General features: G+C 47.0%; 1 non-coding gene across 1 annotated transcript; it reads left to right on the top strand.

Moving 5' to 3' along the window:
- Positions 1-4,493: 4,493 nt before the first annotated feature.
- Positions 4,494-4,565, top strand: TRNAT-CGU (transfer RNA threonine (anticodon CGU)). The gene has a single exon. It is a non-coding gene; the product is annotated as a tRNA-Thr (tRNA).
- Positions 4,566-24,315: the final 19,750 nt, after the last annotated feature.

Raw genomic sequence — 24,315 nt, 5'->3', positions numbered from 1 at the left:
CGCATCAGGTCTAACTATGCCCTCCCCTTTCCTGCAAGGCATACGGTTGCGCAGATAAACAATCTCTTTTTCTGCCAACGCCAGGCAGGGAGTGCTTACACACATGTCGCCCGCCTCTTGAATACGAAAGGCTTCGATAATTTCTCTTTCTTTTTTCTCGGCTCCCACATGCATCACAGACGTAGCGTCATATACATGGATACAGCCTTTAAAACTTCTGAAATGCTTCACCAGTTCAGCTCCACCGGCCTGTGATGAAACATCCCTTCTGTGCTCTCTTAACCTATCGTTGACACACCTTCCGGTCTGGCCTATATATACCTTGCCACAGGCAAGTGGAATGGTGTACACCACTCCCGTTCGGCAAGTTACAAACTTCATGTAAAACACATAAGCAAGGACTGCCCTTTCGAGCCATTGTTTCAGAGCAGGGATCCTGCCAAGGGGTGCTGTCAAGGTTCATGCAAAAACAACTGAAGCTTTTAACAGTAGTTGATCCCTTTAGGGTCAGGAATGCGATGGAAGTGGTTGATTACTTAAAAGAGCAGCACGAAACATCATGTGGTAACTTTCCATTTTCTATTGACGTAGTAGATTTGTTTTACAGCATTCCGCAGTCACAACTAATCGATGCTGTCCGTGACCTCATAGAAAACGGGGGCGCGGTAGACTTCCAGAGCCCTTGTGGTTTGTCAGTAAACAGTTTTTGGAATTGCTATCCTTTTATTTGAAAGCAACTGTGGTGTGTTTCAGAGATTATTATTTTATTCAGAAGGATGGAATATGTATCGGGTCTTGTATAGCTCCTGCGCTTAGTGATATATTTTTAGCCCATTGTGACAAGCGCATTGTTAAGTGTTGTGGGGTTGAAATGGGGGAGATAAATACGTTCTCCCCGATTAAGCGCCGCTGACACAGTTCAAAACCGCCCGGGACCCCACCCCGTGGTCGCGTACGCTACCGAGCGCACGCCGACCACGGCGGGCCTTGCTCTGCGGGAAGAAAGGAGCGACACACTGGCTGACACATACACGGCATTTATTGCTATAACAACAATAATGCCAGCTAGCAACAAAATACACTGAGGAATCGAGGATGTCCGACTCACCAGCACGGTTACGAGTGAACGTTCGCCCACGCTAGGGCTAAGGGATAAGCTCCGAGGCCGGACGGGACGGGGTGGCGGGAGCAAGTTCCGACTACGAGGCGCCCGCGGCGAAGAGCGGAGCTTTGCGCGTGAACGTCCACACGCTATCCGAGACCCAGGGAGAAGAGAGCCAGCCAGTGATGCCAACTAATGTGAACGTTTTCTCCCTAGATTGAACCCCGAAAAATTCCTAGATTGAAGAAAAATCCCAAGCCTTTAATTGTTTAATTGTTAACACGACCATTTCAGCTTTAACAAAGTCTCAGCGCAGTTCACAGTTTCGTCCATAGGTTATACATTTTATCAGAGATAAATAAAAGCGTGTTAGCCGCAATTGCAGCTGTTTTTCTTTTTTTTTGTAGTTTTACCTTACATAGAGGGCCCACAGATGGCGCCAGCTTTTACAGAGACGCGTGGTCACTGGAGAGAACGATAGTGAGCAACGACGCTCTGCCCACTCCCCCTCTATCTAAAATGATGGTTGGTTGGTTTATGGGGTTTAACGTCCCAAAGCGACTAAGGCTATGAGAGACGCCGTAGTGGAGGGCTCCGGAAATTTCGACCACCTGGGGTTCTTTCTCGTGCACTGACATCGCACAGTACACGGGCCTCTAGAATTCTCCTCCAAAGAAATTCTAGCCGCCGCGGCCGGGATCGAACCCGCGTCTTTTGGGTCAGCAGCCGAGCACCATAGCCGCTGAGCCACCGCGGCGGCTCTATCTAAAATGAACTTCAGCAGACGACTCCCGTTTCACCGCACCGGATTTTGAGCTGCTCCTTCAGCCGGGTTATCATTACGCGCAAAGAACCTATGCAGCTCTTTGAAAAATAAATGCAGTTGATCCCAAGTTGACAGAGCTGGCATTTTCCGCTAAGCCCCGTCAACACATGAAAGTATTTTATTCAGACACCATTAAGGGTTGTTTTAAGGATTGTTTTAAGAGGCAGACAGAAAGACGAAAATGTTTGAACTCATGAAAGACCCCTTCTCGTCTCATAGAGAATATTCAGAAGCGGTGAAATGGCTTATCTCACCTCACAGTTAATTATTAATCACAGTCGGAATCAAAGACCGTAAAATAGTTTTGGAGTAACTAAGGATTAACATCACAAGAAACTGACATAACCAAAAATGTAATCTTGTTATAGTTATACAGCAATGATAAAGACGTAGGATTGGTAATTACAAAATCAGAAAGTGATTCCTTACAACTTGGAATATGCTTTTTCGTTGAACAGCACGTTTAAATGAAGTGGTCTAGCATACGTGGTGAATGCGAACAATTGTGGCAATTTTTGGTAAAGGTAAGTGGTGAGCGTAAACGTAGCGCGTTGATCCAGGTACTACAAGTTAAAATTCAACTTCGTCTTTTGTGGAGGAGCAGTCACTCGAAGCGCCAGAGATGGCACGCACGTTAAACAGTTTGAAAGTCACATGGTTTCGTTTTTCCTCCCTGTGCAGCAGTCGATAATTTAGCGTTGCACAACTGCTTTCGCCCTCTCTCGGCTCACCAGAACATTAAAAATAAAGTAGTAGTAATTAGCATTTTTCATAGTTTTTTTTCTGTTCCAAGCGCAAAATAATCAGATACACCTGTCATTAAGCCGCTTACAGTAGCAATTCTACGGCCTCTCAAAATCCCTAGATTTCAAAAAAAAAGACGCTAGATCCCCAAAGCAAACAAAAAACCCCTAGATCTAGGGATAAATCCCTAGGGTTGGCATCACTGCGCAGCAAAACGCCATCCGTGGCACTGGTGTCGCTGCCACGCGAGCGCCCTCCCCTGTTAGTCAAAAGTAACCGAACCAAGAGGAGTGCTTTGCGGGGGAGCCAACTACAGTAGGGGGTGCAATGCAGGAAAGTGAACGCAGGGGACGAAGGCGTCCCCACAGTGTTTAGATAAGAGTGTTGTGAAATGTTTCAGATATGTGCACGATTATCTGGTGAATAGCCTCCAGGAAAGTGCCTCTTGTGTATCTGGTATTTTATACGACAGAAGCCAACAGCCACAGAAACCAAGGGGCACAGAGGAATTTTTTTTTCTTTTAATTTATTAATTTATTTTGTGGTGTTGATCAATTTAGAATATTACTTAGTATGTTATCGCTTAAAGCTAATTTATTAGAAAAGCAGAAGAAAAAACAACCACATGCCGCCGGTGGGATCCGAACCCACGACCCCCGAATTACGCGTCCGGTGCTCTACCTCTAAGCTACGGCGACGGCTGTCAATTCTTCTGCTTTCGGGGGTATTTTATGTTTACAAGTAACCATAAAGTTACAAGTAACCACAAGTAACCATGTAAACATAAAATACCCCCGAAAGCAGAAGAATTGACAGCCGTCGCCGTAGCTCAGAGGTAGAGCACCGCACGCGTAATTCGGAGGTCGTGGGTTCGGATCCCACCGGCGGCATGTGGTTGTTTTTTCTTCTGCTTTTCTAATAAATTAGCTTTAAGCGATAACATACTAAGTAATATTCTAAATTGATCAACACCACAAAATAAATTAATAAATTTAAAGAAAAAAATTCCTCTGTGCCCCTTGGTTTCTGTGGCTGTTGGCTTCTGACATATTTATAACGAGCCCCTCATTCCCCTTCCCTTGTTTGCTTAATTGCTTAGCGAGGGCCTCGGTTCTGGCAGCCTTGATGCCATAGGAAGCATAAGAGGGTTCTCACGCAGCTTCCACCCTCTCCGTTCGATGACGTTCTACGTCACACCTGCGGTAACTCGGGACGTTCTACGTCCGCCGCTTATGAACGTGGGTGGCGCTGATGAACACTCTCAAGGTTAGGTTACTTGTAAACATAAAATACCCCCGAAAGCAGAAGAATTGACAGCCGTCGCCGTAGCTCAGAGGTAGAGCACCGGACGCGTAATTCGGAGGTCGTGGGTTCGGATCCCACCGGCGGCATGTGGTTGTTTTTTCTTCTGCTTTTCTAATAAATTAGCTTTAAGCGATAACATACTAAGTAATATTCTAAATTGATCAACACCACAAAATAAATTAATAAATTAAAAGAAAAAAAATTCCTCTGTGCCCCTTGGTTTCTGTGGCTGTTGGCTTCTGTCATATTTATAACGAGCCCCTCATTCCCCTTCCCTTGTTTGCTTAATTGCTTAGCGAGGGCCTCGGTTCTGGCAGCCTTGATGCCATAGGAAGCATAAGAGGGTTCTCACGCAGCTTCCACCCTCTCCGTTCGATGACGTTCTACGTCACACCTGCGGTAACTCAGGACGTTCTACGTCCGCCGCTTATGAACGTGGGTGGCGCTGATGAACACTCTCAAGGTTAGGTTACTTTGAAACATAAAATACCCCCGAAAGCAGAAGAATTGACAGCCGTCGCCGTAGCTCAGAGGTAGAGCACCGGACTCGTAATTCGGAGGTCGTGGGTTCGGATCCCACCGGCGGCATGTGGTTGTTTTTTCTTCTGCTTTTCTAATAAATTAGCTTTAAGCGATAACATACTAAGTAATATTCTAAATTGATCAACACCACAAAATAAATTAATAAATTAAAAGAAAAAAAATTCCTCTGTGCCCCTTGGTTTCTGTGGCTGTTGGCTTCTGTCATATTTATAACGAGCCCCTCATTCCCCTTCCCTTGTTTGCTTAATTGGTATTTTATATGTTTTTCACAGATGTGCAGATGGGCTTCGGTTCACTCATGAACTTCCAGTGAATGGCACTATCCAGTTTTTAGAAGTGTCCCTCTGCATCACGGGTGAGCGTACGTGCTGGGCATATAAGCCGAGATCCAAAAAACAGGTTTTAAATTACGCTTCGGCTCATTCGAAGGTAGTGAAGCGCGGCATTGTGATGAACAGCCTGCGTGCGGCTCTGCAGAAGTCGTGCCCGCATAACATGGAAGCCAGTCTGCAAGAGCACGTTGACCGTTTGCACAAGGCGGACTACCCTCTAGAATCGGTGAATGGGGTGGTCGAAGCTTTACTAAGGGAGTTTGGTGGTGCCAAAGTGAAGGCAGGTGAAGAAAAGCTTAAGCGGCGGGTCGCAATCTCGTACGTCCACAGTCTATCCCACCGCCTCAAAAAAGTTGCCCAGAAGTGTGGTGTTGGTGTTCTGTTGACAGTCCCTGAAAAGCTGGTAAGATTATGTTCAGCAGTCACAGAAACGAAGAAGCCGTGTGCAGCAAAAAGCAGCAAATGAAGTTTGTAACTTGCCGAACGGGAGTGGTGTACACCATTCCACTTGCCTGTGGCAAGGTATATATAGGCCAGACCGGAAGGTGTGTCAACGATAGGTACAGAAGGAATGTTTCATCACAGGCCGGTTGAGCTGAATTGGTGAAGCATTGCAGAAGTTGTAAGGGCTGTATCCCTGTATATGACGCTACGCCTGTGATGCATGTGGGAGCCGAGAAAAAAGAAAAAGAAATTATCGAAGCCTTTCGTATTCAAGAGGCGGGCGACATGTGTGTAAGCACTCCCTCCCTGGCGTTGGCAGAAAAAGAGACTATCTGCGGAACCGTATGCCTTGCAGGAGAGGAGAGGGCGTAGTTAGACCTGATGCGGATGACGAGGCACCTGCGTGTGCTCAGTGATACATATTTATGTCGTACAAGTGTCCAGTAAAGATAGTTGAAGTCTAGCGGGTGTCCTGTGTGTGTGTGTCTTGGTGTTGTGTCTGTTTCTTACCGCTAAGAATATAATAATAATAATAATAATAATAATAATAATAATAATAATAATAATAATAATAATAATAATAATGATAATAATAATAATAATCTTTATTCAGCATAATCTGAACATACAAAGAAACGGAAGCGCCGAAGCCACAAGTGGGCTTGTGCAGTGACAACCGGCAGCCGCGGCAATCTTCGCGCTACATCAGAGCTCCATCAGAGGCAAAAGAAAATTAAAAGACGTAACCATGAAGAACACAAAAATTTTGGCACGGAAAAAATGAAAAAGCACTGATAAGATTTTAGTACATGTTAAAGATTCTCTAACGCTTGAACAGCAACACGCAGTTTTTTGCGGGTGGTTAAAGAAAATAAATCATCCGGTAATTCGTTGAAGATAGCTGGCACGTAATATTTTCTAGTTGCTTTGCCGTAGTGAGTGCGCACTCTCGGTTTATGATAGCGAGGAACATGTCTCAACGGTACCGGTTTCGTATTTATGTGTCTGTATGCGCTATTACAAAAATATTTCAGTACTAGAATTTGTTTAAAAAGATTGTCAAAAGAAGGCAAACCGGCTGCGGTAAAGACACTGTTGGGCAGATTTTCCTGCGGCAAGTAGAGAACGCTTGTAGCAATGTTTCTCAAAATCCTATTAACACGACATTTCCATGTGAAAGAGCAGTTAAAAAAACAACACATACCGTATCTCAAGACACTATACCCCAGAGCCTGGGCGACTAATTTTCTCACAGAAAATGGCATCATAGTTCGCAAATTAAACAACAAGCATGCAACACTTCTGAGTTTCTTACAAATGTGAGCCATCTGAGTATTCCATGCCAAATCACTGTCTCTGTATATACCAAGATACTTAACCGACGGGACGCTAATTATAGGTTGACAAGAACACAAAGAGCAGTATGAGGTGTGTAAATATATGGAACCTGCACTTGGTACATCTTTATGCGGGTTACGAAAACAGACTAGTCTGGATTTGGTGTTATCTATTTGTATTAAATTTGAGGCAAACGAATCACTAACTTTAATAGCGTCCTCCTGGAGGTTAGCCAGGGCATATGAAAAATCAGGGTTGCTTGAGACTAGTAAAGTGTCATCGGCGTAAAGGAATATGGTGGATGATTTCACATGGTCACATATGTCATTCACATATAAGTTAAACAACAAAGGAGATAAAACGGACCCTTGCGGGACACCACACAGCACTTTTACAGCGTCACTGCAGATAGGCCCAAACATGACTGCTTGAGAACGATTGTGAAGATAGTTTTCAATTAAAGACAAAAAAGGACCCCTAAGTCCATACGAGTACAGTATAGAACACAAAATTTGATGATTTACCGTGTTGAAAGCTTTTTTTACGTCCAAAAGAAGTGCGAATGCTACCTCATTGTTCTCCAGGCTTTGATGCAGCAAATCGGAGAGATTTTCCAATAGCACCTGTGTTCCTGACCCGCTGACAAAACCGTACTGATCCCACTCATTAGGTCATGTTTAGTAATAAAAGCATTCATTACAGAAAGTGCATGTTTTTCCAATATCTGGGATACGCAGGAAAGAATAGATATAGGGCGATAGTTTGCAATATCATTCTTCTTCCCACTTTTGTACAGAGGAACAACGCGAGCGCTCTTCAGTGATTCTGGCCATGTACCCCTCTTAATTATGCCGTTTAAGATAAGCAGCAAAACATTTTTCAGAGCTGTAATGTTTCTTATCAGATCACCTATGAAAATGTTGTCAAGTCCGGCAGATTTGTTACGTTTCAGACTAGACAAAATGCTGAAAAGATCAGATTCTGTCATAAGAGGAAGGAAAGCCGATGGCGATACGCTTTTTGTCATTTTCGTCGAGCTCACAGTTTGGACTGCGACCCGTTGCTCAGCGGAAAAAACGTTATTAAACTCATTCGCCAAAATCTGTGACACAACACCGAAATTGTGCTCCACTGATTCTTGAATGGAAAAGCGTTGGTTACCACGTAACTGATTAATCAGAGACCAGGTGCTCCTGACATCGCGACGAGTGCTGCGAAACTGCTGTGCAAAGAATTTTCTCTTTGATAAGCGAATAAGTGCAGTTACCTTGTTTCTGATGCAACGATATCCCGCTCGAAGTTTGTAATTTTTTGGTGCCCTGCGGCATCCAGACCAGATACCTTCTTTTTCTTTGATGGCAGCCAGGATTTCAGCAGTCAGCCACTGACAGCCAATTTTACGTTTCTTCACAGCCAAAGTTTTTTTACACACTTCCTTTATTTCGCCTAATACCTTGACGAAACTGTCGTACGCGGTATCACTAGTGTTATGATGAATAAATGAATCCCAATCATATCCAGTAACATGATTATCGAACTTTTTTTGGTCTAAAATGGTCACGACACACCTGGTAGAGTCGGTGTGTAGCGTAGAGACTGTTTTCGTAAGGCGACACGCAATGTAATAGTAATCTGCAAGTTTCTGTCTGATCACGGCTCCGGATACAAAGATGTCCGACGCACGGACGTTAGCATGGTCAATGCAAGTAGTTGTGATGCGATTGTTAAGAAATTCTTCTCTGGTAGGATCGGCGAGCTGTGGTTCAATGCCAAATTCCGCGAGCATGGTTAAGTAATTTTCAGTGCCATAGCGATCGCCCTTCATCAAATCGGTATTAATATCCCCTGTCATGCACAGAGTTTTCCCAACAAAATTGGCTTTGAATATTGTTTGTAATTCTTCAATAAATGCCGACGCATTTAGACTAGGAGGTCGATACATAACAAGAAAGTAAAATGAAAAACCATGAGTGGATATTTCAAAGGGCATGACCTCCACTGTGCCGAAGGAAACACTAACCTCGGAGACCATCAGTGATTCTTTGAAGAATACCGCAATGCCACCACCCCTGCTGTTGCGTGTGAGGAAGTAGGCATGGTAACCGGGAAGCCTAAAGACATCGGTTAGAGTGCCGCTAATGTTAATTTCCGTTAATGCAAACACGTCAACAAAGTCACTGAGAGCACAGGCCGTAACCGCAAATTGATCCCAATATTTCCTGATGCTCCGGATATTAATGTGAAGGATGGTGCAAGAACAACCCAACGCTGGCTGAAAGGTCTTAACAAAGGAGTCGAAATCTCGAAACGACATACTCTATTCAAGGAAGTACAAACCTTCAACCATCTTATCAACGTCACTTATTGACGTGATCTTTAGAGCAGTAGCACCCTCTCTCTTCCTGGCAAATATTTTCCCGTTTCGCACCCAGACAAACTTATATCCCTTTGCTTTGCCTTGAACCCTAGTCCTCCAAAAAAGTTCACTGTTCGTACGAGTCAGATTCTCACTGAAGAAAATGTCAGGAATAGTTTTGTTTCCAGCCAACGCCCTGAGTCTACCACTTGCCTGCATTAATATGATTCCTTCAAGCCGTTACCAACTAGCCCAACTTAATGTTTTAACGAAGTTTCTGATAATTCTACGTTTAAATCTGCTTTAACCAACCTGCTGCTGTCATAAACTCGAGAATCCTTAACACTGTCTTTTTTTTTTTACGGTTGTTCCACTTGTTTCATATGCGCGCATGTTACTGCCTTTTGAACGTGATTTCTCTTGTCGTTTTTGTATTTCTTGTATTCTGTCGCTTTTTGCTGTTGTTTTTATTCGGAGATATGCGCTGTTAATTTTTCAAATGTTTTGACGTAACCTGTTTTTTCGTTTTTTCTGTGAGCTTCATTTATGTCTAAATTTTAAGTGTATCTGCAGCTGTATTTTTTGTTTCACTTTCGTGTGTAACCCACTGCCCTCTCTAATGCCCTCTGGCCCTGAGGGTAATGAAATAAATAAATAAATAAATACCTACTGAGCAATACGGTCGCCTTTCGCCTTCCTTTCTTGGTATTACTTCTCGTGCTTCCATTTGCACGTCCTGCAATGGACAGCTGTGTGTGAAAGGGGGTCATTTTTCCGTGTGTTTTCATGCTCCACAGGATGCTTATTGACACACCTCCCAGTCTTTCCAATGTACATGGCGCCGCTTGAGATGGGGACCTGATAAACCACCCCTACCTCGCAAGGTATATACGGGAAAACTTCACCCATCTGAAAAGCATTTTTCTTTCCATCTTGCCTCTGCATGACCTGTTCGCACGTGGTGCTCAGTTTCTTCGGGGCGGAAAATACGCCATATCTACCCGGGAATTTCTTTGGCCCATGTGATATGCAATGCACATACGGAATCACGGCCGGCCATTTGTTATTATTCTTTACTTTCGGCCAAACCCCATACGTCAGCTGTCCAAGCAATTTCTCAACTCATTTCAAGGGCAGCGGAGAAAGCCCTTAGACAGCCGAAGTATATAGTTTGGCCGAAAGTAAAAAATAGGAACAAAAGGCCGGACTGTGGTTCCGTATGCGCATTGCATATGGCATGGGCTGAAGAAAGTCGCGGCTAGATATGAAATCTATGCCGTGTTTTCCGCCCCGAGGAAACTGAACGCCATGTGCAAACAGGTCACGCAGAGGTAAGATGGAAAGAAAGATGCTTGTCAGGTGCCTCACGTTTCTCTGTGTATACCTTGCAAGGTAGAGGTGGTTTATCAGGTCCCCTTTTCATGCCGAGCCGTGTACGTAGGAAAGATTGGGAGGTGTGTCAATAAGCGTTTTATGGAGAATAAAAACACACGGAAAAATGACCCCCTTTCACACACAGCTGTCCACTGCAGGGCGTGCAAATGCTAGCACGAGAAGGAATACGAAGAAAGAAAAGGAAAAGACGACCCTCTTGCTCAGTCGGTATTTCGATGCGAAAAGAGCAAATGCATCGCAAATTAAAAGAACACATACACCCTGTTCCGCCACAGCGATAAGTTAACGCGCAAGGTATTAGAGGCTATCCAACACAAATGCATAATGTGCATCAGTAATCCTGCCGTTGCCTTCACTGATATATATATATATATATATCTATGCCGCCGCGGTGGCTCAGCGATTATGGTGCTCGGCTGCTGACCCGAAAGACGCGGGTTCGATCCCGGCCGCGGCGGCTAGAATTTCTTTGGAGGAGAAATTCTAGAGGCCCGTGTACTGTGCGATCTCAGTGCACCAGGTGGTCGAAATTTCCGGAGCCCTCCACTACGGCGTCTCTCATAGCCTTAGTCGCTTTGGGACGTTAAACCCCATAAAACCAAACCATATATATATATATATATATATATATATATATATATATATATATATATATATATATATATATATATATATATATATATATATAATCCAGCAAAAAAAATCTTGGCATGGTAGGTAGTAGTAAGAACGTAGACCAACGTTTGAAACGCTTGAAACAATTTATTGACGTTTCGACCGTGGACCGGCCTTCGTCAGAATTTCTGGATCGAAATGTATGGCACAATATATGTAGGTAAGAACAACGCACAGGATAATGGATCCAAAAAAATTCGATAAAAAAGCATCAGGCGCATGGATACAAAGTAATAAATGAATCACAGTGCCAATCACAAGACGATAAGTGAACCACAATAAACAACAGCTACTGTGCGAAATTTAGTCTATCTGCTGTGTTAGCTACATATAATGAACATGGTAATGTACTTTGCTTATAATCAGTCCTAAGATCAGAAGTCACCATCTTGAACAGCGAGAATGAAGAAGGAACAGGTTGCACATGATCAACCAAACACATGGAGGCGATGAAGAGCATAATCAGTAGAAAGAATATCTACTACTAAATCTAGAAAAGACACTGATCACAAATCAGAATACACTGACCTAAAAGCGAAATATTTGGGCATTAAGAGGGTATGGAACTCAATTTTCCTGCCTTTCATTTAAACCGGAAGACACTGTGTTGAACTTATAGATAAGGTAAGACTCCCTAATTTTCCGGTGATGATTGGTTTTAAAGCTTGATTCCAGAATGGTAGCAGAAATCTGATCAAATGAGTGGCCGGTGAGTTGGACATGATTTGATAGGGGTAAATTCGGTAGGGCTTGAACGTGGGCTTTGTGGTCGTTGAAGCGTAATCTAAAGTTGGTTTCAGTCTGACCTATATATTGTCACGTAGCAGTTGGTACAGGTAGCGCCGCGTCCAGACGGCAGAGGAACGCCAACACCGAGATGATGCCAGCGCACACCGAGACGGCCAGGATGGAACGTCGAGCTTCGTCTTCTTCAGCAGCGAACCGCGTGGCGCACGAGCTGCGTGCCGAACAGCCGCCGAGCGGCTATTGTTGTAGACGCGGCATTACCCTCCCTCTCGGAAAGAGAATCGGCCCGATGCTTTAACAAGAAAATAGGGAGAGAAAAAAAAACAGAGTAACGCACAGCACTTAGTCACTGAATGTCTCGCGAAAAATAGGGCTTCATCCGCACTACATGAACAATCTCTGGTCTCTGCTGACGGCGAGTAGTCCGGGAAGCCCCATCAGGGAGAACTTCATAGGTTACGTCGCTTAGCTGACGGAGAACTCGGTAGGGGCCGAAATACTGCTTGAGCAGTTTTTCGGAAAGGCCACGGCGTCGAATGGGGGTCCATACCCACACTTTGTCGTCCGGGGCGAACGTCATCAGTCTGTGGCGGCGGTTGTAACGTCGGGCGTCACGGTCTTGTTGGTTCAGGATGCGCACTCTTGCAAGTTGTCGAGCTTCTTCTGCGCGAAGCGTGAACTCCTCGGCGCCAACGTCAGGGTCGCGGCCATCGTGGGGCAGCATTGCTTCCAACATTGTCGACACTTCGCGGCCGTACAACAGACAGAAGGGCGTCCTCCGCGTGGTTTCCTGTTGAGCCGTGTTATACGCGAAAGTAATATATGGCAGGATATCGTCCCAAGATCGATGCTCAACGTCAACATACATGGACAGCATGTTGACGAGAGTTTTGTTGAGGCGCTCGGTCAGGCCATTCGTTTGGGGATGGTAGGCAGTTGTTTTCCTGTGAGTAGTGCCACTCAGCCGCATGAGGGATTCCAAGAGTTTGGCAGTGAAAGCGGTGCCTCTATCCATGATAATTAGTGCTGGAGCGCCATGCCGGAGGACGATGCGTTCCACGAAAAAATTCGCAGCCTCGGCTGCTGTGCCGCGCTGGAGGGCCTTGGTTTCAGCGTAGCGCGTAAGGTAATCAGTGGCGACGATAATCCACCGGTTTCCCGAAGATGAAGTTGGAAAAGGGCCGAGAAGGTCTATGCCAACTTGCTCAAACGGGAGTCTGGGCACTTGAACGAGATGTAAAAGTCCAGCTGGCTTGACAGGTGGTGTTTTTCGTCGTTGACAATTGCGGCACGTGCGCACATAGTGTCGTACAGTCGCCGCAAGCTTAGGCCAGTAATAGCTCTTTTTGATCCGAGCCAGAGTGCGGGCGTAGCCGAGGTGACCTGCGGTGGGCTCGTCGTGACACGCCTGCAAGATTTCTTCACGGAGATTCGCTGGAACGACGAGGAGGTAGTCGCTTCCGGTTGGAGAAAAGTTGGCTTTGTACAGCACGTTGTTGCGCAGACAAAAGGAGGACTGGGTTCTTGCGAAGGGCTGGGGAACCTCCTCGGTACGTGCTTCCAGGAAGTCGATGAGGGGTTTCAGCGCCGGGTCCTCACGTTGCTGACTGGAAATAGTCGCTGCGTCTACGGCTGCGATGAGAGGAAAGTCCGGTTCGTCGTCGTCGCGCGCAGCCTCGACTGGATATCTGGACAAGCAGTCGGCATCGTTGTGCTGGCGCCCTGATTTATACACGATGGACATGTCAAACTCCTGAAGGCGTAAGCTCCAACGCGCAAGGCGGCCAGAGGGATCCCGTAAGTTCGTCAACCAGAGAGAGAGTGGTGGTCGGTTACAACTTGAAAATGTCGGCCGTAGAGGTAAGGTCGAAATTTTGTCACAGCCCATACCACGGCAAGGCATTCTTTTTCGGTCGTGGAATAATTAGATTCAGCACGAGACAGAGTGCGGCTGACGTATGCTATTACGCGCTCAGCGCCGTCCTGCCACTGGACGAGTACAGCACCGAGACCCACGTTGCTGGCATCTGTGTGGACGAAAGTCTCCGCACGAGAATCGAAATGACCAAGGACAGGCGTGGTTTGCAAGCGTCGCCGTAATTCATCAAATGCCTGCTGCTGCTGTTCTGTCCACGTGAATGGGACGTCATCTCTTGTAAGGTGCGTTAACGGTGCAGCAAGTCGGGAAAAGTTGGCAATGAACCGCCGGTAATACGCGCAAAGGCCCAAAAAACGCCGGTCTGTTTTCTTGTCCGAAGGAGTGGGAAAGTTGGCGACGGCAGCCGTTTTAGCAGGATCCGGCCGGACTCCACGATGGCTGACGACATGGCCCAGGAAAAGGAGCTCCTCATAACCAAAGTGGCATTTCTCGGGCTTCAACGTCAGGCCGGCAGATCGTATAGCCTGTAGCACGGTCAAGAGGCGCTGGAGGTGTTTATTTATTTATTTATTTATTTATTTATTTATTTATTTATTTATTTATTTATTTATTTATTTATTTATTAGTACCTCAAAGGCCCACTAGGGGCATTACATGAGGGGTGGGCATACATATCATTGAAGAAAAAATCAATGATGAATGATTTGAAGTATTCCAGGCCAGGATGGATGAAAGCTTCTGCGGGGAGGTCGTTCCAGTCTCTTGCGGTCTGGGCGAAGAATGATTTTAGGTGCGCAGAAGTAGATGCTCGAGGTGTATGAACAGCTTTCGGATGACTGATGCGAAGTGAAAGGCGGTATGCAGGGGTGATAACAGATTGGCTGAAATGCGAATGATAAAACTTGTGGAAAAGGCAAAGTCTGGCTATTTTTCGACGGGATTCAAGGCTGGGGAGGTTAGCTTTTGTTTTCAATGCTGTTACGCTCGTATGATATGAGTAATCAGAATATACGAATCTTATCGCGCGGCTCTGGACGCACTCAAGGGTTTTGGCTAGGTTAATTTGTTGGGGGTCCCAGATTGAGCATGAATATTCAAGTTTAGGACGGACAAGAGTTAAATAGGCGGACAGTTTTACGGAAGCAGGTGCCAAACGCAAGGTACGCTTTAGATAACCAAGAACACGGTTAGCTTCGTTGGTTATGTTCATTATGTGGGTGGTCCAAGAGAAATCCTGTGTAAAGCTAATACCTAAATATTTATATGAAGATGCGTGTGTTATCATGGAACCGCGAAGGGTGTAATTGGGAGTAGGATACGATTGACGACGATGAAATGATACTAGCGTTGTTTTATTAACGTTTAAAGACATCAGCCAGTTTGCGCACTACTCTTCCACAAGTCCTATGTCGTACTGCAGATGGTAAGTGTCTCTGTTACAAGTGATGCTCCGGTAGATGACGCAGTCGTCAGCGAACAAACGAACGGTGGAAGATAGATTACTTGGGAGGTCGTTAATGTAAATTAAAAATAGTAGAGGTCCTAAAACCGTGCCTTGAGGTACGCCGGAGGTAATAGGGGAGATGGAAGATGCATGATTGTTAGCCCATACAAACTGCTGACGGTTAGTCAAAAAATTCCGGAGCCAATCGTATACTAGTGGGTGGAGGTTTAGGCGCGAAAGTTTAAATAAGAGGCGTTCATGGGAGACTTTGTCGAAAGCTTTTTCAAAGTCTAAGAAAAGAGCGTCGACGGGTGTGTTCGTGTCCATACTAGAACTGATGTCATGAGTAAAGAGGGCCAGTTGGGTAGAGCAGGATAGGTTTTTCAGGAATCCGTGTTGAGAAGGGTCAAAAAAGCTGACAGACTGCAAGAAGGTCATGATGTGTGAGTAAATTACGTGCTCCATTAATTTAGAGGGAACGCTAGTGAGGGAGATGGGACGGTAGTTCATACTAGACGATGGGGGGCCTTTTTTGTGTACTGGGATGATTTTTCCCACTTTCCAGTCGTGGGGTACAATACCGGACTCGAGTGATTGCTGGAAGATACGACAAAGAAGAACAGCTACAACGTTTTTGGTATTCTTGAGAACTTTTGTGTTAATTTCATCTATACCAGCAGATGAGGTTAGTTTCATAGAATCAATCAACGCGATTATTCCGTTAGGGTCGAAACGTATGTCAGGCATAGGGGGGTAATCAAAATAAGGATAGTCAGGCATGTCGCCTACAGGATCGTGGGTAAAATTGGATGAAAAGGTATAATTTAATGCTTCAGCCGTGTCAGTATGTGGAATTGGTGAACCGTGTTCGTCGCAAAGCGATATTGGCGGGGTTGCTTTTGGGTTTATAGCTTTCCAAAATTGCCTGGGGTTGTTGTGAAGCATGTCAGGTAATGTGGATGAGAAGAAGGTTTTTTTGGCTTGTGCTGCGTGAGAAAGAAAGTTCTTTTCGGCAGTATGATACCTTTCCCATGCGCGGGCGTCATTGGAATGATTTGCAGAACGAAAGAGCCTTTTCTTTTTGTTAAGCAGCCTTTTTAACTTTTCGTTGAACCATGGCGATGATGACCGTGTGGTGACTGTTTTAGTAGGGATGTAGGTGTGTATGAGCTCGCGCATTTTATCACTGAACAGAGACCAGTTAGTTTCGACAGAGCGATTTGAAAAGTTCGAGAGGAGAGAGCTACAGAATTCCGTGAAAGCATCATAGTCACCTTTGTCGTAGAGCGTCAATGTTTTCGTTAATTTTTCAGGGCGTAATAAAGGACTGTGATAGGTGCCATAGATTACCGAGTGATCACTCAAGCCTGCTAGGTGCGTAAGCGGTGAAATGCTCTCAGGATGAGTAGCGAGCACGAGATCAAGAATGCTAGAAGAATGATTATCCTGCCTAGTCGGGTTGGTGACGAGCTGAGACAGATCAAATGTGAGGCACGAGTTCAAAAAATCGCTCTCGATAGTATGCTTGTTTAATGTTGTTGCAAGGTCATTCCACGCTATGAGAGGGAAATTGAAGTCGCCAAATATAAGCAAAGGTGTGCGCGGATATGAGATGGTTACGGACTGGAGCGCATCGTGAAAGTGCACGACAAAAGAAACATCAGCGTCAGGAGGCCTGTAGCAGGAGCCGATGATAACGGGTGGGTTAAATGCTTTGGAGCCAACGAATGCGATTTCCAAACACGAGGTGACGTTTATGGGGTAGCAGAGTAAGCTTTGATGGGTGGCAATTAAGACGCCACCGCCACGCCTGTTCTCGCGATCAAGGCGGAAGATATCATAATTAGGAAAAATGGAAGACAATTCAGAGTTAGAAACGGAAGGATACAGCCAAGTTTCCGTTAGTACCACTATTTTACTTTCGGTGGTGTCAATAAGGCTGCGCAAAGAATCGGATTTTGATAAAATGCTTCTGATGTTTGTGTAAATGAAAGGTATACACTTAGCATGGGATTTGGAGCGCGACGCGGTCTTTAGCTATGGCTGACGTGGAGCAACAGTCTGACAGGGGACGACAGTCTGGGAAGAGTGGTCAAAAACGTATGTGGTGTTATCTGCAATGAGTTTGTTATATCTTAATTTGTAAGTTTTCTTTTCGGATTTGGCGAATTCAAGGAGACGTTTGCGGACTAGCCGGGTTCTAGATGAGTAATCTTCGGATATTGCATATGAAGAGCCTTTAAGGTTCTTGGCGCGTGACATGACAGATTCCTTAGTTTTGAAATGAGCAAACGCTACAATTATGGGTTGAGTTTTGTTACTTTGGTAGCGTCCAAGCCTGTGTGCGCGTTCGATGTCGGTAGTTTGGATGGTGATATCAAGTTTTTCTTCGCAGAGCTTAATTACGTGTTTTTCAGACTCGTCCCATGTCTCCTGAGCTGCATCTTTCAAATTGAAGAAAAGAAGATTAGAGCGACGGGCCCTGTCCTCAGCATCATCCATCCTGGCCGTCATGATAGTGATTTGTTTAGCGTTGTCTTCAGCAAGCGTCCTCGTGCATGCCACTTCAGCCTTTAGATCGACTAAAGAGGAGCAATCTTCTTCAATTTTAGCGAGCCTTTTGCTTATCTCTTCGATAGCTTTGTCGGTTTGCACCAGCTTGCTGTGAATAGTTTTTACTTCATTGAGGAGCGTATTCTGGCCAGATCTAATCTCGTCCAAGGCGTTTAGCACGTCGGAAGACGCTTGCGTAGACGTGGAGCGGGTGCTGGGTCCGGGGTTAACTTCGATATCGCCGGATATGGTAAGAAGACTACAAAGAATGTGAGCACAGTCGTAAGCAACAGTAAGACAGTAATGTGGGCTTGGCAACGCGTGTTCTTCGAACGTTGGCGAAAATACAACAACGTCGTCCAGGTATACCAAGCACGTCTGCCATTTCAGGCCCGACAAAACAGCGTCCATCATTCTCTGAAATCTTGCCGGAGCTGAACACAAACCGAAAGGAAGGACCTTGAACTCATAAAGGCCATCCGGCGTCACGAACGCTGTCTTCTCGCGATCCCGCTCGTCAACTCCGATCTGCCAGTAACCACTTTTTAAGTCCAGCGAAGAAAAGTAGCGCGCGTGCCGCAACCGGTCAAGAGAGTCGTCAATGCGTGGTAACGGGTAGACGTCTTTCTTGATAACCTGGTTAAGCTTCCGGTAGTCAACGCAAAATCGCAGACTACCATCCTTCTTCTTAACCAAAACCACAGGCGAAGCCCACGGGCTCCTCGACGGCTGAATAACACCATCCTGCAGCATCTCTTTGACTTGTTCAGCTATGGCTTCACGCTCCCGCAGTGAGACACGGTATGGGTTTTGCCGAATTAGTCGGGTACTGTAGTCCGTAATGATGCGGTGCTTAGCGAGAGGCGTCTGTTTGACTGCCGACGTAGACGAGAAACAGCCTTGGAACTGATGCAGTAGGCCGACTAGGCTCTCCCTGAAGAAAATAGGAGATGGTCCCCGAGTTCTGGAGCGCGGACGGCAGAAAACAGGGGAGCATGCCGGCTTCCAGGAAACTACGCGGTTCGCGCATCGGAGCCGCAAGACGACACTGCGCCTCAAGGTCACGAGCCCGGCCGGGCCGAAACTGCAGGTGGCCTCCTTTCAGTGCGTGCGCCCCCCCCCCCCCCGCGCTTTCCTTCACCCTCTTTTCCCTCTGTGTGTGTTTTGTTTTCTTCCTTCAAGTGCTCTGACTCTATTGCAAATAAACTCCTAGTCTCAAAACGGAACCCATCGAGTGAGCATCGTTCTTTGGAGGCTCCTGCGTGCGCGGCCCCCCGCCGCCCGAACGAGTGTACGCGCAGTATAAGAACACTAGTGCAGCTCAGTCGTTTTTAACTTTGTGGCGCTAACTGCATTTGTGAGACAGTGACCTAAGTGTCAAAGAAACAGAGTTCATAATAATCAACACTCCCTATCGGCTGGGGGTAAGCCTGGGTTCACGTCGAGGATCAGCTGAGGTGTGCAAGAATTGGACGTTTCGCTCTGGAGGGCAAGGCAGTCGTTAATTTCGGCGATGCCCTCGAAGTATGCGACCGCAGTGCCCTTGGCGATGTGTTGCCGTTCGGTCCCGAAATTCGTTAGAAGGACATCTGCCAGGCCGTTCCGTAGCGTGACGATACCTCTGGCGATGCAGACCCATGAGAGAGCACAAGCGCAGTGTTCTGTTCTGCTACGCCGTCAGCACTGCACCGGTCGTCACAAATGACGGCAACGAGGGCACAGGATCGCGGAGGCACGGTCACATCGGCGTCGATTATGCGCAGGGCCACTCTGCGTTGTTCGGTGTCGACTGAAATCGTTCCAGGGGTCGGAAATGTTACCAGACGATCAGGAAGGTTTATGATGGCACCATGCTCACGCAAAAAGTCCATTCCGAGGATCAGGTCTTTGCAGCCGTGCGGCAGAACAACAAAAGTGCCAACAAAAGCAGAATTGGCAATGGTGACTCGAGCATTTAAAACTTCCCCTACTGTAGAGCGAATATTTTCTTAGCGAAAGTTGACCAGTCTTTAGACATAGTTTTTAATGGGGGTGTGGTTTTAAACGTTTTTAGGTACGTGGACGATTTTTTAGTGCTTTTAAAAAAGCAGACTTCCTTCACCTACCCCTCTACAGTAGGTGAAGTTTTAAATGCTTTTAACAAACATGGACTTGGGCTCACGTTCACCCATGAACTTCCTGACACTAACGTCTTACAATTTTTAGATCTAAAACTAACCTTTCCTGAGAGACATGTTTGCTGGGGCTATTACCCGCGCGCGAAGAAACATCTTTTGCCTTATGATTCTATGCACTCAAAGACGGTGAAAAGAGCAATAGCGTCGCATTGCTTGGAGTCTTCTTTGAAAAAGTCGTGCCCGCATCGGTTGCAGGCTAGCTTCCAGAATCAGGTGAGCCGGCTTTCGGCGGCTGGGTTCCCCTGCTCAGTGTTGACTGCTGTCTGCGAGACCCTTCTAAAAAAACTTAAGCAAGGAACACAAAGAAACTCCGGAGAGGATCGTTGCAGGTCACAAAAGCCGTTGGTGGTGCCTTAGATGCACAGAACTGCTCACAACTTGAAGAAAGTGGCCAACAGGCATGGGGTGAGTGTCGTTTTTTCCGCCCCCAACAAGCTGAAAAAGCTGTGCCCCCGTATTTGCAGCTCAAGAAAGCGGGGTTGCCAGATAAGGCACGACTCTCCATTCATCATGTGTTCCGCAGGAGTGGTCTGTGCTATCCCCTTAACGTGTGGGAAGACCTATGTTGGCCAGACTGGGCGCTGCATCAACGAGCGTTTGGGGGAACATGCCCGAAATTTATCAGATTTAAAGGATAAATATGCACATATAGTAGCGCATATTATGGGTTGCGACGGATGCGAGGCACAATTGAGTCAGACTAAGATTCTAGGCAAAAGCGCAGATAAGAAGGCATGTGAATATCTGGAGGCTTTTCACATAAGGAAACTTGGCAATAGGTGTGTCAGCACCCCATCTGCTTCACTTTTTTCTTCCGAGTTCTTATTCTTAGATGCCGCCCTTAAATAATCTTTGTTAACTTTTTTTGTTTTTGCTTTGGTTACCGCTTGCTCATGTGTGCTCGCTGTGATGGTCGCTTTGATATCTTTACCTTTCCTGCCCTTCCTCCTTCTTTTTCAGTGAAACTTCGCCATATAAAGGCGCTGCCTGGTTTCAATAAAATTAGTTGTGAGTTAGCGCTTTGTGTCTCGTCCTTGTCTTTTTGTGGTTTGCATGCTCTGGCGTTATTTTCTTCAAATCCCTGCTACACTGCTGGAATAGATGCAATTTTTCATTTTAATTCCACCAAATTTAAAAAAGCGAAGTGTGATTAACGGGATTCATGCAACAGTAACGCATTAGCTTTAGTTTTACAGATCGCAAAACACAACGCGACCCTTGGACGCGCGACACGTGTGTTCTGTGGCCGAGCGCCCAACGCCACGGAAGAGTCACGTGGGCCGACCGACAACTTGCGGGGCTGCATTGCAGCGCGTGTCGCCTCCTCTCCTCTTTCAGTGGCGCCGTACACAAGCCGACAGACGGGTTTTCGTTTGCAGCACTGTTTTATTGCTATCGCATAAAAAAAATTACCGACGATTACGTTACTTCCGAATGCGAAATTTGAGCGCAGCAAATAAGCTGTTTCACCTTTTCGATAGTGAGTCAACCCCAGCTGCGGAGTTGGTTTCAGGGACAACGCCGCCGATGCCGACACAAACAATATGATACCCTCGCTTCCGCAGCGCTAAGAACCAGGTCTAGCCGTGGGAAGGTGGTCACGTATTCGTCGACGTGCCGAGGCCTACGTGAAATAACCGGCGCGTCGGCAACTGAAGAGCACCCTATCCGCCACACAAGAACAGGGGGGGGGGGGGGGGACCCTTTCCTCCTCTTTCTGCATGGCGGCGACGGTGTTAGTAAAACAATTATGATGTTGTAGTTTTGTTCTTTCTTCTTCTTCACTCGTTGCTTGTAGTTTCTTCTTTCTTCTTAGTAGGTCCCGTTTCCCTGCTTCGGCCAAAGAACCTCTCGATTCCGCCGGATTAACTGAGAACACTTTTAATTAACACTTGATTGCAACAAAAAGGTACAGTACAGTTATAATGATGACAGCAGCATTGAAAAGAATAACTGAGCTGGGCCGCCCCTGGACTTAAGACAATCCGTCGTCCTAAGCGAGCATGAGGGAGGAAGTCCGTCTCCTACCCAGCTCCGACCTCAACTGCCGCCCGCTCAGAGCTTGCGGCCGTGGCTGGGCTTCCACAAAAACATGTATTCGTTCAGCGCTCTCATATTACCGAGGACGCTTTCCCCCGGTTTCGGGGAATCCATGTACCGCGGACGGGGCTGGGCGCCGGCGCGTCTGGGCCTTGGTCCGCAAGGTTAGGATACCCATCCCCGCAGAGAAGCGCAAATTTACGACCAGTGGCTGCGACATACGGCAAAGAAAAACAACGCAAACCCAGGCACCTAACAGATGTGCGGGTGTGGTCTGTCGAAGGCGTCCGGAGCCCCGCACATGCGCGAAGCGGCGCCGTCTACGGGGACACACGGCGCCTTACATGTCGGTGCTAGAACGAGACCCAACTAAACCAGTTGCACACTCAATGCTCACTCCACGCGAAGTGCGAGTTCACCCCCGGAAACAAACATCTCAAAATGCGGGTGATGAACGAGCGGTCCGTCCAGGGGGCCCGCTCCGCACGACAAACAACAGACAAACAAAAGTTCCGCCCCCGAAGGCACGCGGCACCCCGCCGACGCGGCTCGGGGGACCGCTGTACGAAACAGAACTCGAAACAGCATACAAAAGACAAAAGTTTCCTCCCCGCCCGGGACGCCCGGCATCCCGGCGAAGCGGCTCGGGGCGTAACTGTATAAAAAAACACAAGCAAATGAAACGCGTACAAGCGGGTGCAAGCGACGACCTTACACGCCCCTTCTAAGATCGTTGCAACAACCTCACTCGTTGTTGCACACGATATGTAACATAATTAAAGGTCGTCGTTAGCACTACCCTAATGCTCAGAATGCAACTGTTTCACAAAAAAACTATGCGGTGCCGTGTTACGTGATACAAAAAGGTAGTCATCTTACATGACAACAACCACTGAAGTGGTCCCTATACCAGCCCTCGGAAACCACAAGTGGCGATGGCGGCTCTTGTCTTTGGTTCCAGTCACCACAGGCAAAGCATCTGCCAGGCTTTGGTCCAATCGCTGTGCCTCGCAGGATACCCGATTCTGTTGCGGTCTCGTTTCCTCGGCGAGCGTCTCGTTTACTGCTACGCGTACCTCATCTGTACTCAGATCTGTCTCGATGTTCTCCGAGGACGGAGACTCTTCGACCTGCCAGCTGCCTGCTTCTAAGGTGTTCGCCACCTTACTTCTATTGTCGGGCATTTTGCAAGCGCTGCTTCGTGTCCGTTCAAGCAGGTGCCAAGCCCCTTTGGAGAGCAAGCAGTCTGCGTCTTTTGACGCCAGCTCCTTCGTTACGGCGCATAGCAGCTGTGCCGCTCCTCTCACCTGCCGAGTGTCACCTGCTGTTAAGACAAGTGGTACCCGAGCTAGTTTTGCTACTACTTTAGCACCAAACGCGGCAACAAGCGTGATGCGACATTGCAACAAGTTGCAATGTCGCAGTCACTAACGAATTCACACCAACTAGCCCAACTGTCTTCCATGATCAAGCGTGATGTTGCCAACATCCTCCGTCAGGTTGCTAGGTATAGCGCCCTCTTTGATCACTGTGATTTCGGCGCCCGTGTCGATTAGCGCTCTCACAACCACGTCGCCGCATTTCAAGTCAACGTACTTTGGCGAATTTAGTTCTTCTGTCCTGGGTGTCTCCGCACCGGACTGAACATCAACGTTAGCTCTCTGCTCGGTAATATCCGTAGCTCCGCCGCTACAGCTGTCAGCGACGTTATAATCAGCCTGCGCTACCCTGTTCACGCTTTTCTGCTGCGCACTGCCAGCTCCCTGGTTCATAGGACATGACCGCGCAAAATGTGGGCCGTTGCAAATGAAGCATGCCAAGGATTCCGAAGCAGACGACTTTTCCCGGGAAGCTGGGGCGGAATTTTGCGTACACGATGGTTTGTGGACCCCGGAGGTGCTTTCGGCAGCGAATGTTTGCCTCTTTCCCGATCCTTTTCCCTCATAGTCCTCGAACGCCTCCACTAGCTTCGATACTTCGTGAGGCTTAACCCAGCTGTCTCCTTCCTCTCTCTTGACGTATTTGTAGGCCTCGGTGCTTAGCGCCTGCTTCATTTGGTCTGCCACATTCAGCGTAGTGAGGTCCTCGATTGTTTTGATTCCCCGTGCCGACATGTAAAAAGCATAGTAGCTCTCAATTCTCGACGCGAAGTGTTGCCAGGTCTCGTTTAGCGCCGGCACGGCGTTGCGGAACTGCCTGAGGTAGTCACCTGGGGACAGACGGAGCTCGGACAAAATTTTCTTTTTGACCTGATCGTAGCTGTCAAGCTCTTCGGTAGAGAGCTTGGAGAACAGGTGTGGGATCCGCAAACTTACGAGAGGCAAAAGTAAATGGCTTTTAACCTCGTCCGGCACCTTATAAGAGCGAAAAATGCCCTGGATCCCCTCAAGCCATACCGGCACTTCTGGATCTTTT

The sequence above is a fragment of the Amblyomma mixtum genome, chromosome 10, assembly GCF_055824585.1.
Source record: "Amblyomma mixtum isolate Tamu chromosome 10, ASM5582458v1, whole genome shotgun sequence".
In the NCBI taxonomy this organism is placed as follows: Eukaryota; Metazoa; Arthropoda; class Arachnida; order Ixodida; family Ixodidae; genus Amblyomma; species Amblyomma mixtum.
Note: the sequence above shows the minus strand (reverse complement) of the source record. Positions and strands in the feature narration are given on the sequence as shown.